Here is a 14582-nt window from a genome sequence, read left to right as displayed (position 1 = left end):
AATGTGAAGGCCTAGGACATTACTGTACACTACTCTAGACTTTATAAACACTGCAATTATGCTATACTAAATTTATAAAATTTGTTTTCTTCAATAACAAATTAACCTTAACTTCCAATAACTTTTCACTTTATAAATTTTTTTTTTAACTTTTTGACTCTTCCGTAATTACACTGAAAACACATTGTGTAGCTGTACAAGAATATTGTCTTTTTTTTTTTTTTTGAGACAGAGTCTCACCCTGTAACCCAGGCTGGAGGGTGGTGGTACGATCTTGGCTCACTGCAACCTTCACCTCCTGAGTTCAAGCAATTCTTCCGCCTTAGACTCCTGGGTAGCTGCGATTGCAGGTGCCTGGCACCACGCCTGGCTAACTTTTGTATTTTTAGTAGAGACAGGGTTTTGCCGTGATGGCCAGGCTGGTCTTGAGCTCCTGACCTCAGGTGATCCACCCACCTTGACCTCCCAAAGTGCTAGGATTATAGGTGTGAAACACCGCATCCAGCCTATTGTTTTTCTTTATGTCCTTATCCTATAAGCTCTTTTGTATTTTTATTACTATTATTATTTTTTGAGGCGTTGTTTTGCTCTTGTAGCCCAGCTGGAGTGCAATGGCGCAATCTCGGCTCGCCACAACCTCTGCCTCCTGGGTTCAAGTGATTCTCCAGCCTCAGTCTCCTGAGTAGCTGGGATTACAGGCATGCTCCACCATGCCCGGCTAATGTTTTTTCATATTTTTAGTAGAGACAGGGTTTCTCCATGTTGGTCAGGCTGGTCTTGAACTCCTGGCCTCAGGTGATCTGCCTGCCTCAGCCTCCCAAAGTGCTGGAATTACAGGCATGAACCACCACGCCCAGCCTTCCATTTTTAATTTAAAAAAAATTAAAAATTATTTCAACCTTTTTATTAGGAATGAAGACACAAACACACACATTAGCCTAGGCCAACACAGGGTCAGGATTGTCAATGTCACTGTCCTCCACCTCCACATTTTGTCTCATTGGAAGGTCTTCGGGGCAGTAACACACGTGGAGTTGTCATCCAGTGTGATAATAATGCCTTCTTCTGGATACTTCCTGGAGGACCCTCCTGAGATCTTCTTGAGGTGGGGTCACTCTTTTCAGAAATATGTCCATGGTGGTTTGCTTGGTTTGTTTCTTTTCTTTATCGTAGATTTGCCTATAAACAGATAATGCACCATGAACATTCCTCTCTGTTAATAAAAATCTTTTGGTGTTGGGATCCATGTTGTCAAACTTCTTAAGGAGTTTGTTGAGGTCTGCAGAAGCTTCTGCTAACCGCTTCACTGTGAGTTTTCCTGGGAGTTCTTTTCCTCCTCCAGCAGCTCCCTTTGCTCTTGCCCCTTCTTCAGCTATGTGTTCCTGTCCCAGTTCCAACAACTCCTCATTCCTTTAGGATCTCCTCAATGCCATCCTCAGCCACACCCAGATTAGAGTTGTTTGCCATCTGAACCACAGCCTTGTTAATTTTTGTAACCTCCTCATCCTTGGCAAATCCTTTGAAATCATAGATGAACCTCCTGAGTGTCTTCTTTCAGATGCCATTCATACAGTCCTCAGTGGCATCACCCCAAGCCCAAGCTCAAAGTGCTTGATGCAGTCATAGATGTTGCAATCCTTTCAGAATTGCATCCAGGTCTTCTCAGAGTCTTCCTCAGTGTGGTGCATTATATGACTGAGTCATTCTAGTTGATTCTGACTTACAAAATCCCTTTGACACAATAAAATATAGTTGTGAATACTCATTTTCCCAAAATTATGTTGTATTTGTGGTGATTATGTAACTAATATGTAAAATATAAGTAATATATAAATATGTATATGTATAAGTATGTACATGTATGTATATACATATGTATAAGTAATATGTAAAATAAGTAATAAATAATATGTAAAATCAGTAATATGTAAAATCAATAATATGTAAAATAAGTAATATGTAAAATGCATATTAGTCCAGCCAACATTTGGTTAGCCTGTGAAAGAAAAAACCATGTTCATTTGACATTAGAATTGACCGCAACCAGGGAATTGCAAGGTCAGGGTTTAACATTCTAGAAAACTCCTGCAGGCCTAAGGAGGAGTTTCATTGTCATGTGCAATTGGTAGCATGGGCGGATCTTGAAGTGCTGTCATTGACAGCTTCATGTTTTTGACGCTCCTTTGCTGCCTGGGGAAGCAGTGGCAGCAATAGCCTGGGGAAAAGTCCTCCTTAGGTAATCATCTTAAAAGCTGCTATAATTCCTTGATGCATTGGTTGGATCAAAGAGGTGGTATTTGGAGGGAGAAACACCACTTTGATATTGAGATGAAAATGACAAAAAAAGAAAAAAAAAAAAGAAAGAAGAACAAAAAGCATTATCAACAAGCCAAATCTTGAAAGATATGTTATTCTCCAAACAGTACTTCTCCATCTCACTGGCAGAGTAATTCAGGAGGGCCTCTTGGAAGAGGAGCTGGGTCATCCATGGCTTCTTATTGCTCCTGCAGTGCACTGGTTGTGTGTGCTGATTGACAGACTTGAAGGCCCTGGGGTCCTCACAAAGGGTTTCAGTTTGTAATCTGCAACATTGTTGCCAGGCAAGACAGTTGCCCTGTCCTTAAAAGCCTTCAGACCTGACAATGACTTGGCTTCCTTATGAATGAAAGTACTTTCAGGCCTTGGTTTCCAGAATGGGGAGATTTCTTTCATTCATTTTGAAGATTCGCTGTGACAAGTAATTTTCCTCCACAATCAGCTCATCCAGAGTTTCCAAAAATTCTGCTGCCTTCACAACAGCACCCACAGACTCACCACTCACTTTCACTTTATGTAAGGAGTAAAGATTCTTGAATTATTTTAACTACCTGGAGCAGTAAATTCAATACCACAGTCAGGTCCAGCCTTTGCTTTCAACCTTGCAAACAAATATTGCTTTGGTGGTGATTGTCATGGTGCTGAGAGGGATACGCTTCTGTGTTTGGTCTTCAGTCTAGGTCATCAGAAGTTTCTCCACATCTGATAGAGAACTTTCATGAATTTTTGTTAGTTTCATCGCTTTCAATGAAGCAGACCCCTTAACACAGAAGTCTCCAACCTTTATGGCACCAGGGACCGTTTTCACTGAAGACAACTTTTCTCTTTCTTTCTTTCCTTCCTTCCTTCCTTCCTTCCTTCCTTCCTTCCTTCCTTCCTTCCTTCCTTCCTTCCTTCCTTCCTTCTTCTTTCTCTCTTTCTCTCTCTCTCCTCTCTCTCTCTCTCTCTTTCTTTTTTTTTTTTTTTTGAGATGGAGTCTTGCTCTGTCACCCAGGCTGGAGTGCAGTGGCCGGATCTCAGCTCACTGCAAGCTCCGCCTCTTGGGTTCACACCATTCTCCTGCCTCAGCCTCCCGAGTAGCTGGGACTACAGGCGCCCGCCACCACGCCAGGCTAATTTTTTGTATTTTTTAGTAGAGACTGGATTTCACTGTGTTAGCCAGGATAGTCTCGATCTCCTGACCTCGTGATCTGCCCGTCTCGGCCTCCCAAAGTGCTGGGATTACAGCCTTGAGCCACCACACCTGGCCTCCCTCCCTCCCTTTCTCTCTCTCTCTCTCTCTCTTTCTTTCTTTCTTTGACATAGCGTCGCTCTGTCGCCCAGGCTGGAGTGCAGTGACGCATCTTGGCTCACTGCAACCTCCTCCTCCTGGGTTCAAGTCAGTCTTGTGCCTCAGACTCTCGAGTAGCTGGGATAACAGGTGTGCACCAGTACTTCCAGCTAATTTTTGTATTTTTAACAGAGAAGGGGTTTCGCCATATTGGCCAGGCTGGTCTTGAACTCCTGGCCTCAAGTGATCTGCCCACCTTGGCCTCCCAAAGTGCTGGGATAACAGGTGTGAGCCATGCTGGACTGGAAGACAATTTTTCTATGGACTAGGGTGGGGGTTGAGGGTTGGTTTGGGGATGATTCAAGTGCTTTGTATTTATTGTGCTGTTTATTTCTATTATGATTACATTGCAATATATGATGAAATAATTATACAACTCACCATAATTATAATGATATAACTCATGTCATGATGTAGTGCATCAATATATACTATACTATATATTACTATATATACTATAATACTATACATTACAATATACTATCAATATAACTTATCACTGTTGGCGTTGACCTTGATCACCTGCCAGAGGCAGTGTTGGTCAGGTTTCTCCACTGTAAATTTACTCTTCTCCCGTGTTTGGAAGGAAGTCACTACATGCAGGCCACACTTCAGGAGTGAGGAGTTATGCTCCACCTCTGTGGGGGTGGAGTATCTGTGAGAATTCGTTGAACTTCTTCCCTGTGGGAGACAGGTCTCTTCTTCCCCTTCTACACTCAGCCCTCTGTATTCTCTGATGCCACATTGTGGATCCAGCCAACCACAGATCAAAAATATTAGGGAAAGAAACCCAGTAAAAAATCATACAAACCGGCCAGGCACAGTGGCTCACGCCTGTAATCCCAGCACTTTAGAAGGCCAAGGCGTGTGGATCACCTGAGGTCAGGAGTTTGAGACCAGCCTGGCCAACATGGTGAAACCCCGTCTCTATTGAAAATATAAAATTAGCCAGGCATGGTGGCAAGTGCCTGAAATCCCAGCTACTCAGGAGGCTGAGACTGAGAATCACTTGAACCCAGGAGGCAGAGGTTGCAGTGAGCCAAGATGGCACCACTGTACTCCAGCCTGGGTGACAAGAGCAAAATTCCATCTCAAAAAAACAAAAAACAAAAACAAAAACAAAAAAAAACCAAATAAATAAATAAAACAACCAAAACAGTAGAACAGCTATTTACATAGCATTTCTATTGTATTAGTTATTATAAGTGATCTTAATGTAATTAGAGTGTACAGGGGGATGTGTGCTGGTAATGTGCAAATACGATACCATTATATATAAAGGACTTGAACATCCACGGCTTTTGGTATCTACGGGCGTCCTGGAACCAATTTGCAGTGGATGCGGAAGGAGACCTGCAATTGTTAATATCAGTGTGGACTCATGAGTGTTTATTCCATGCTTTGGGTTATGATCCAATCTATTTTATTTTGTTACTCAAGTTGTTCCAGCTTTGACTATTGGGATCTCTTTCATTTGGATCCTGTGAGCCTTTGATATCTCCCCACTGATGTGGGCTTGTTTTTGGTTTGTCTATTTTGAGCACTTTCCTACTTTCTGGTACCAGTAGGTGCTCCGGGCTTATCCTGTGTGTTTTCTGCCCTAGTCTTAGAATCAGCCATTTCTCCACGGAACTTTGGTTTCTTTTATTGGCAACACAGGGAGGCTTCATCTCTACAAAAGATTATGGGCTGGGCCTGGTGGCTCACGCCTATAATCCCAGCACTTTGGGAGGCCGAGGCAGGCGGATCTCTTGAACTCAGGAGTTCGAGACCAGACTGGATAACATGGTGAAACCCCATCTCTACCAAAAAATACAAAAAACAATTAGCCAGGAATGATGGTGGGCACCTTTAGTCCCAGCTACTAGGGAGGCTGAAGTGGGAGAACTGCTTGAGCCCAGGAGGTGGAGGTTGCAGTGAGCCAAGATGGTGCCACTGCACTGCAGCCTGGGAGGCAGAATGAGATCCCATCAGAAAAAGAAAAAAAAAAAAAAAAGCTGGGCATGGTGTCCTTGGCCTGAAAGCGCTGAGATTACAAGTGTGAACCACCATGCCCAGCCAAGACTGCTGAATTTGTGCATGCAGTTCTTGTGTGTGTAACATCAGAACGGCACGCCCTGCCCTTGTAAAGTTTTATTTTCTTATAGCGGAGAGCTATGACAGAACCTCCTTTCTATCTTATTCTTGAAGTACTTTTAAGCAGGAATAAGATGATCAGTATATAACCAGTGATTGCCAGCTTCTTTATTCATGTGGCTATTTTGTTTTTCATAAAAATTGTCTCACATTTTTAAAGACTTCTATAATACATAGAATATCGTAGTATTGCTCTTCTTTCTATTCTTTCTACCAGGATTAGTAGAAAATTTTCTGTGAAAATAATCTTTAGTTTATTTTCCAGAAACTTCTCCCCCACAGAAGCTCTTGAAAGTACTTTTTGGTTTTGTTTTGTTCAAGAGACAGCTGAATATAGCTCTTGGAGAGGAGATCCTCTCACGTGAATTGATTGAGACAGCTTGTAATAACGTTAGTAGGTATTTTCCAGGCACAATGGGGAAGGTGTCCACAATATATACCCGTAAAATCCTTTGGGATTTTGTGTTCAGATTTTTTGCAAGTGAAAACGTAAGTCCCTGAAGGTAGTGGTTTTTGTGTTTAAGAAAGGCTTTTCTTTTTTTCCTTTTTGTTATGTTAATCAGTGTGGAATGACCTTAACACCAGAGGGCAGTATTTTCTAGTAGTTGCCAAAATATCCTTGTAGTCGGTGTAATTATCTGATGGATTAAAAAAGACATCTTATGTTTTCCCGGGTGTTGCCGGTATAATGCATATAGCCTGGGACTCATACCGAAGAGTCATAATGCATCTAGAATTTTCTAAACCGCAGGGATTTTTTTTCTTTTCTTTTTAAACTATTCTGTTTGGTGGTGTTTAAGCTCCCTGAATTAATTTTCACAGCAAGCCGTGCTGTTTCCAGGGATTGTGTGATTGGCAGGAATGGGTGGCTTTCACACAGAACCATTTGACCCCAGCCCAAGCCCAAAGGAACTCCTGTCTTATTAAGGAGTAACAGGCAGATTTGTGTGCGGCCAGCGGGCTTGAGTTTGGCTTCAAGGATGGTCAGAATTTGTGAATTTCGTTCCATAAGAATATCCCGGTCTTGCTGAGAAGAGAATGGGCTTTTTAATCCAGAAACTTTCATACAATTTATTTTATACACACTTTTACTTTTTGCAATTTAAAAACTACAGACAATAGAGAGGACATTTAAATAGCCTACATTTGGTTAGCCGTCTCTCTTTGCTTGCTAGTTTCCATTTAATGTAACTGCAGAGTGAATCTTCTAAAATATGTTCTTACTCTTCCGATATCCTTGTTAAAACAGGAAAGCCTATGTGTATTAACCAGGTAGTTTCTATTTTCTTCTTTTAAAAAATGTTTCCCTTGCTTGCTATACATCTAATACATATTCATTGTAGAAAATAAATATGGCAGGCCAGATGCAGTGGCTCACACCTGTAAACCCAGGACTTTGGGAGGCTGAGGTGGGGGGATTGCTGGAGCCCAGGAGTTTGGGACCAGACTGGGCAACATAGCAAGACCCTGTCTCTACAAAAAATAAAAAAATTAGCTGGGCACAGTGGCACACACCTGTAGTCTCAGCTCCTCAAGAGGCTGAGGGAGGAGGATTGCTTGAGCCCAAGAATTTGAGGCTGCAGTGAGCTAGGATGGTGCCACTGTATTCCAGCCTGAGTGACAGAGCGAGCCTCTGTCTTACAACAATAACATCAAAAACAACTTGTAATCTCACCTCATAGATAAGATTTTGTTGTATGCACTTTTTCCTTGGAAACAAACTGTACATGCTATTTTATAATTTGCATTATTCCCATGATAATATGATGGGAACTTTACTAAAAAGTTCTAAATTCAAGACCAGCCTGGGCAACCTAGTGAGGCCCCATCTCTAAAAAAAAGTGAAAAAAATTAACAGTGCATGGTGGCTTGCACCTGTAGTCCCAGCTATTCAGGAGGCTGATGCGGGAGGATCACCTGAGCTCAGGAGGTCCAAACGGTGGGGAGCGGTGATTGCGCCACTGCACTCCAGCCTGGGGAAGAGTGTAACTGTATTTTGCCAAACTGCACAACATCACTTTCAGTGGTTGTTTAGTATTTTCGAGTATGGATGTATATAGTTCATTTAATCAGTTTAACCTCTTGTTAACAGTACACGAGTCTGACTGTTCATACTCTTGCCTACTGTGGCTATTATTTTTTTGTCAATCTGCTGCATTCATTCAACACATAGATACTGATTGCTAACCATGTATCAGGCATATTCTCAGTGCTTGAGATAGATTACTGAATAAACAACCTCTGATCTCATGAAACCTATATTTGAGTGGAGGACATGTACATACACGATACATATTATACATAAGTAAATCCTTTAGTATATTAGAAAGCAAAAAGTGCTATAGTTAAGAAAAAACAGAGCAAGTTAAAGGAGCAGGGAGTGAAGAAGATTGTAGCTTTCTATTTTAAATTTATTATAGAGGTGACATCTCCCTATGTTGCCCAGGCTGGTCTCAAACTCTTAGGCTCAAGCAATCTTCCTGCCTCAGCCACCCAAAATACTGGGGGCATTGCAAGACTTGAATCAAGTTATTTGAATTTGCAATTTTATTATTACTATAGCTGATATGGTTTGGATCTGTGTCACCACCCAAATCTCATGTCGAATTGTAATCATGAGTGTTCAAGGTGGGGCCTTGGTAGGAGGTGATTGGCTCATGTGGATGGATTTCCTCTTGATACTGTCCTCATGATAGTGAGTTCTGGAGAGATCCTGTTGTTTAAAATGTGTGGCACCTCCCAAACCTCACTCTTGCTCCTGTTGCCACCATGTGAGATGCCTCCGTCCCCCTTTGCCTTCTGCCATGACTGGAAGCTTCCTGAGGCCTCCCCAGAAGCAGAGGCTGCTATGCTTCCTGTATAACCTGCAGAACCGTGAGCCAATTAAACCTCTTTTCTTTATAAGTTACCCAGTCTCAGGTATTTCTTTATAACAGTAGGAGAATAGACGAATACAATAAATGTTCTCTCATATATTTATTCTTTTTTTTTTTGTGATGGAATCTCTCACTGTCACCCAGGCTGGAGGGCAGTGGTATGATTTTGACTCACTGCAACCTCCGCCTCCTGGATTCAAGCAATTTTCCACCCTTAGCCTCCAGGGTAGCTGGGACTACAGGTGTGCACTACCACGCCTGGCTAATTTTTGTATTTTTAGTGGAGACGGGGTTTCGCCTTGTTGGCCAGGCTGGTTTCAAACTCCTGGCCTCAAGTAATCCACCCGTCTTGGCCTCCCAAAGTGCTGGGATTACAGGCGTGAGCCACCACGCCTGGCCCACATATCTTGATGTACAAATACTTTATTGGTTCCCAGTTTCTATGTGCACTAGAAGATGGGAGGTCCTCTTTCTGCACCTATTACAGCTGTGGCTTTCGGTCCCAAGCAGCATCTGAAGCGGGTAGCAGCTCCACAGAATTGGATGCTGGATAAATTGACCGGTGTGTTTGCTGCTCGTCCATCCACTGATCCCCACAAGCTGAGAAAGTGTCTCCCTCATATTTTCCTGAGGAACAGACTTAAGTATGCCTTGACAGGAGATGGAGTAAAGAAGATTTGCATGCAGTGGTTCATTAAGGTAGATGGCAAGATTCAAACTGATATAACCTACCCTACTGGATTATGGATGTCATCAGCATTGACAAGATGGGAGAGGATTTCTGTCTGATTTATGGCATCAATCGTCGCTTTGCTGTACATCCTATTACACCTGAGGAAGTCAAGTACAAGTTATGCAAAATGAGAAAAATCTTTGTGCGCACAAAAGGAATCCCTCACCTGGTGATTCACGATGTTCACACTGTCCTCCACCTTGATTCCCTCATTAAGGGGAATGACACCATTCAGATTGATTTGGAGACTGGCAAGATCACTGCTTTGAAGTTCAACACTGGTAACCTGTGTTTGGTGACTGGAGGTGCTAACTGGGGAAGAATTGGTGTGATCACCAATAGAGAGAGGTACCCTGTATCTTTTGACATGATTCACGTGAAAGATGCCAACAGCAACAGCTTTTCCATCATTTTTGTTATTGACAAGGGCAACAAACCATGGATTTCTCTTCCCTGAGGAAAGGGTGTCCGCTTCACCATTGCTGAAGGGAGAGACAAGAGACTGCAGCCAAACAGAGCAGTGGGTGAAATGGTCTGTGGGTGGCATGTTAGATCTTTGTATGTAATTAAAATTAATATGGCATGATTAAAAAAATAAGTAAAAATACTTTATTGCTAGAAAGTGCTAACGATCTATCTGAGGCTTCTGTGAGTCATAATCTTTTTGCTGGTGGAGGGTCGTGCCTTCAGATTGATGGTTGCTGACTGATCAGGGCAGTTGTCGCAAGGCTAGAGTGACAATTTCTTAAAATAAGACAACAAAATTTGCCACATCGATGGACTCCTTCACAAAATATTTCTCTGTAGCATGCAATGCTGTGTGATAGCATCGCATATAGAACTTCTTTCAAAATTGGAGTTGATCCTCTCAAACCCTACCACCTTTTTATCAACCATGTTTATAGAATATTTGAAATCCTTTGCCGTCATTTCAACAATGTTCATAGCATCTTCACCGGGAACAGATTCTATCTCAAGAAACCACTTTCTGGTTGGGCGCAGTTGCTCATGCCTGTAATCCCAGCACTTTGTAGCTGGGATTATAGGCACCCACCACCACATCCAGCTAATTTTTGTATTTTTAGTAGAGATGGATTAGGGGTGGGGTTGCACCTTGTTGGCCAGGCTGGTCTTGAACTGTTGCGCTTAAGTGATCCTCGGCCTCCCAAATTGCTGGGATTATAGGCGTGAGCCACTATGCCCGGCTGGTGATTCATTTTTGCATGTGGTATGACATAGCAAACATTATTTTTCCTGAATATTTGTATTATTGTATCAGGTTGTATTGACAGCATTTATTAAGCATTTTATGCCATTACTGCTTATTGACAGGGTCTCACTCTGTCGCCCAGGGTGGAATGCAGTGGCATAATCACGGCTCACTGCAGCATCCACCTTCTGGGCTCAAGCAGTCCTTCTGCCTCAGCTTCCCAAAGTGTTGGGATTACAGGCATGAGCCACTGTGCTGGGCCTGTTTATTTTTTATTTTTTGTTTTTTTTTTTGAGACAGTCTCACTCTGTATCTCAGGCTGGAGTGCAGTGGTGTGATCTCGGCTCACTGCAACCTCCACCTCCTGGGTCCAAGTGATTCTCCTGCCTCAGCCTCCCATGTAGCTGGGATTACAAGCATGTGCCACCATGCCCAGCTACTTTTTGTATTTTTAGTAGAGACAGGTTTTCACCATGTTGGCCAGACTGGTCTCAGACTCCTGACCTCAAGTGATCCACCCACCTTGGCCTCCCAAAGTGCTGGGATTACAGGCGTGAGCCACTGCACCTGGCATTTTTTAGTTTTTAAATTCTATTCCATTGATCTGTCTGTTTTGTCTTGTGCCATTGCCACATTGCATTACAATTTCTACTTTTATGGTTTTTTAATGTCTGCCAGGTAAAATCGAGATTGTCTCGTTTTGCATGGAGCCATTCACCATACTTGTTGAGTGCTTGCTCTGCACCAGGCTTTGTCCTGGGCACTGAAGGTGCGATGTTGACCTACATGGTCTTTCTCTCTCATAGGTCTTGGAGACACATGCAGACACACAGAGCGGTAATTACAACCTGCCTGATCAGCAGTGCAGCGGGGAGGGCCGGAGCATAGTGAGACACATCTACCCACATTCCTGCCTTTATGCCCATGCATGCTGCTCCTGTTACTGTAGATGGACTTTTTGGCTCCTGTCTGAGGCCGCCCCTGACCAGGCACCAGATCCTTTCCCCTCTTGCCTTCTCAAGGAACTACTGAAGCAATTCCCTCTTTTCTTTCCTGCACCATCAACTGATATTTCCTTCTCTACTGGAATATTCCCATTAGCTTACATGAATGATGAGTGAGTTCCTTTCATTGCACCATATTCTCCAATTACCATCCATTTCTCTGCTTTGTTTATAGTCCAAATCCTTGAGTTAACCATCTTCACTGTCTCCAGTTCTCCTCCCATTCCAGTGGGGCATCACCTCCACCACTCTTCCAATACCTCTCATGTCAAGGTCATCAGTGACCTCCCTGCACCTGAACCCAGTGTTCAGTTCACTTGCTCATGGTACTTGACACTCCAATAGCATTGGACGAAGCTCATCACTCCCTCCACTTGGCTTTACACAGGCCACTCTCTTGGGTTTCCTTCGACTTTACTGGTCATTCCTCAGAGTCCTTTGCTGTTTTCTCTTTATTCCCCCCAACTATATTTCATTTATTTATTTATTTTAGATGGAGTCTCGTTCTGTCACCCAGGCTGCAGGGCAGTGGCATGATATGGGCTCACTGCGACCTCCGCCTCCCAGGTTTAAGTGATCCTCCTGCCTCAACCTCCCAAGTAGCTTGGATTACAGGCACGTGTCGCCACGCTCAGCTAATTTTTTTGTATTTTTTAGTAGAGACTGGGTTTCACCATGTTGGCCAGGCTGGTCTTGAACTCCTGACCTCAAGTGATCTGCCCACCCTGACCTCTCAAAGTGTTGGGATTACAGGCGTGAGCTACCATGCCTGGCCATCTTTCCCCCAATTCTAACTGCTGGAGTGCCCCAGGGCTTAGACCTTAGGTCTTTTCTCTGTCTGCACTCACTCCTTTGGTGATCATACCTAGCCTCGAGTCTTTAACTATCATTTCTCTCTTTTTTTTTTTTTTTTTTGAGACGGAGTCTCTCTCTGTCGCCCAGGCTGGAGTGCAGTGCTCGAATCTCAGCTCACTGCAAGCTCCGCCTCCCGGGTTTATGCCATTCTCCTGCCTCAGCCTCCCAAGTAGCTGGGACTATAGGCGCCCGCCACCTCACCCAGCTAGTTTTTTGTTTTTTCAGTAGAGACGGGGTTTCACCGTGTTAGCCAGGATGGTCTCGATCTCCTGACTTCATGATCTGCCTGTCTCGGCCTACCAAAGTGCTGGGATTGCAGGCTTGAGCCACAGCGCCTGGCCTTAAATATCATTTCTAATAATGGAAATAATCTTCTCAAATCATGGAAACTTCAACTTTGTATCCCCTGTTCAGACTTCTCCCCTGAGCTCCAGGCTTGTTGATCACTTGTCTCCTTACATCCCACTTGGATATCCCACGGTTATCTCAAACTCAGTATGTCCCACACTGTACTCCTGACACCACCACATTGCTCTTTCCAGGGCCTCTTTATACCTCTGTACATGGCAACTACATTCTTTCAGTTGCTCAGGTCAAAAACTTCAAAGCGGCCGGGTGTGGCGGCTCACATCTGCAACTCCAGCACTTTGGGAGGCCGAGGTGAGAGGTTGGCTTGAGCCCGGGAGTTCTATATCAGCCTGGGCAGCACAGTGAAGGTTTGTCTCTATAAAAAATACAAAAAATAAAAGTTAGCCAGGCGTGGTGGCACACGCCTGTAGTCTCAGCTACTTGGGAGGTTAAGGTGGGAGGACTTGAGCCAGGGAGGTCGAGGCTGCAGCGAGCCATAATTATGCCATTGCACTGCAGCCTGGGAGAAAGAGTAAGACTGTCTCAAAAAACAAACCAGCAAACAAACAAAAAATTCGAAGCTATTTGCGACTCTTCTCTGTACCACACAGCTCACATAGACTTCATTAATAGACTCTGGACTCTGCCACTGAAATCTAGAATCTGACTGATGTTCACCACTTCCGTCTTGCCATCCTTTTCAAGCTGCCATGATTCCTCACTTGGATTTTCATAATGGCCTCCTGATGGCTCTCTGTGCCTCTGTCCTCATTCCCCTTAGTAGTCTAAGAGTAATGCTTTTAGAATGTAAATCACATTATGTTACATTGCTGCTCAAAACCTAATGGCGCCTCTTTGTTGTAAGGATGCAGTCCAAGTCCTTACAACAGCCTACAAGGCTGCGCTTGATTCTGCATCCCCCAATTTACTTCTCTAACTTTCTCTGCTACCATTTCTACCCTAGCCTTATTGGACTCCAGACACACTGGCCTCCTTGCTCTTCTCTGAAGGCCAAGCATGTGACTCTTTCGGGACATATCCTCATGGTTCATCTTGTCACCTTCTTTTGGATTTTGTGCAAGTGACAGTGAAACTTTTTTTGATCATCTATTGATAATTTTAACATCATCCTATCCACTTCCCATCTTTAATTAATTACTTAATGAGTTTATTTATGTATTTGTAGAGACAGGATTTCACCATATTGCCCAGGCTGGTCTCCAGCTCCTGAGCTCAAGCAATCTACCCGCCTTGGTCCCTCAAAGTGCTGGGATTACAGGAATGAGCCTCCTGCCCGGCCTTTATGTACTTTTTATCTAACTCATTACCAGCTTCTAACTCAATACCAGCTAACATACTCTATTTTTTATTTTTTTAAACCTATTTTTTTTGGTTTATTTCCCACTAGCTTGCAAGTTTTCTAAGGGCAGAGATTTCATCTGTTAAATTCCAGGTTGTTTATACAGCTCCTAGAGCCATGCCTGGTATATAACACATGCTCAGTAAATATTTGTTGAATGAGTGATGTCCTTGAATATTGAAATTGATATGTCTGAAGTTTCTACAATTTCTTAAATGAGTTTTTTTCTAAGGAGATAATCCCCTTTATCTTAAGTCATTGAATTTTTTACTCTGACAGTTTTTGGGTTTGCCTTTCTAGAGGAGTTATGTGGGTGTCTGTTCAAAGATTTTAGGTCAAGGTGAGAGAAAAAGAGACTAGTTTGAATTTGTTGGAGGTTTATTTTTTTCAGACAGTTACAGTTGCCGTTGTAAA

General features: G+C 43.2%; 1 long non-coding RNA gene and 1 pseudogene across 1 annotated transcript; one reads left to right on the top strand and one right to left on the bottom strand.

Annotated features, from left to right (window-relative positions):
* Nucleotides 1–226: 226 nt before the first annotated feature.
* On the bottom strand, nt 227–11091 carry LOC117093865. The gene is made up of 2 exons (XR_004441285.1): nt 11042–11091; nt 227–374 (listed from the first exon to the last, which is right to left on the bottom strand). It is a non-coding gene; the product is annotated as an uncharacterized LOC117093865 (long non-coding RNA).
* Nucleotides 8984–9909, top strand: LOC117093864 (annotated as a pseudogene).
* Nucleotides 11092–14582: the final 3491 nt, after the last annotated feature.

Source organism: Trachypithecus francoisi, unplaced genomic scaffold (genome assembly GCF_009764315.1).
Source record: "Trachypithecus francoisi isolate TF-2019V2 unplaced genomic scaffold, Tfra_2.0 Lachesis_group12, whole genome shotgun sequence".
NCBI lineage: Eukaryota > Metazoa > Chordata > Mammalia > Primates > Cercopithecidae > Trachypithecus > Trachypithecus francoisi.
Note: the sequence above shows the minus strand (reverse complement) of the source record. Positions and strands in the feature narration are given on the sequence as shown.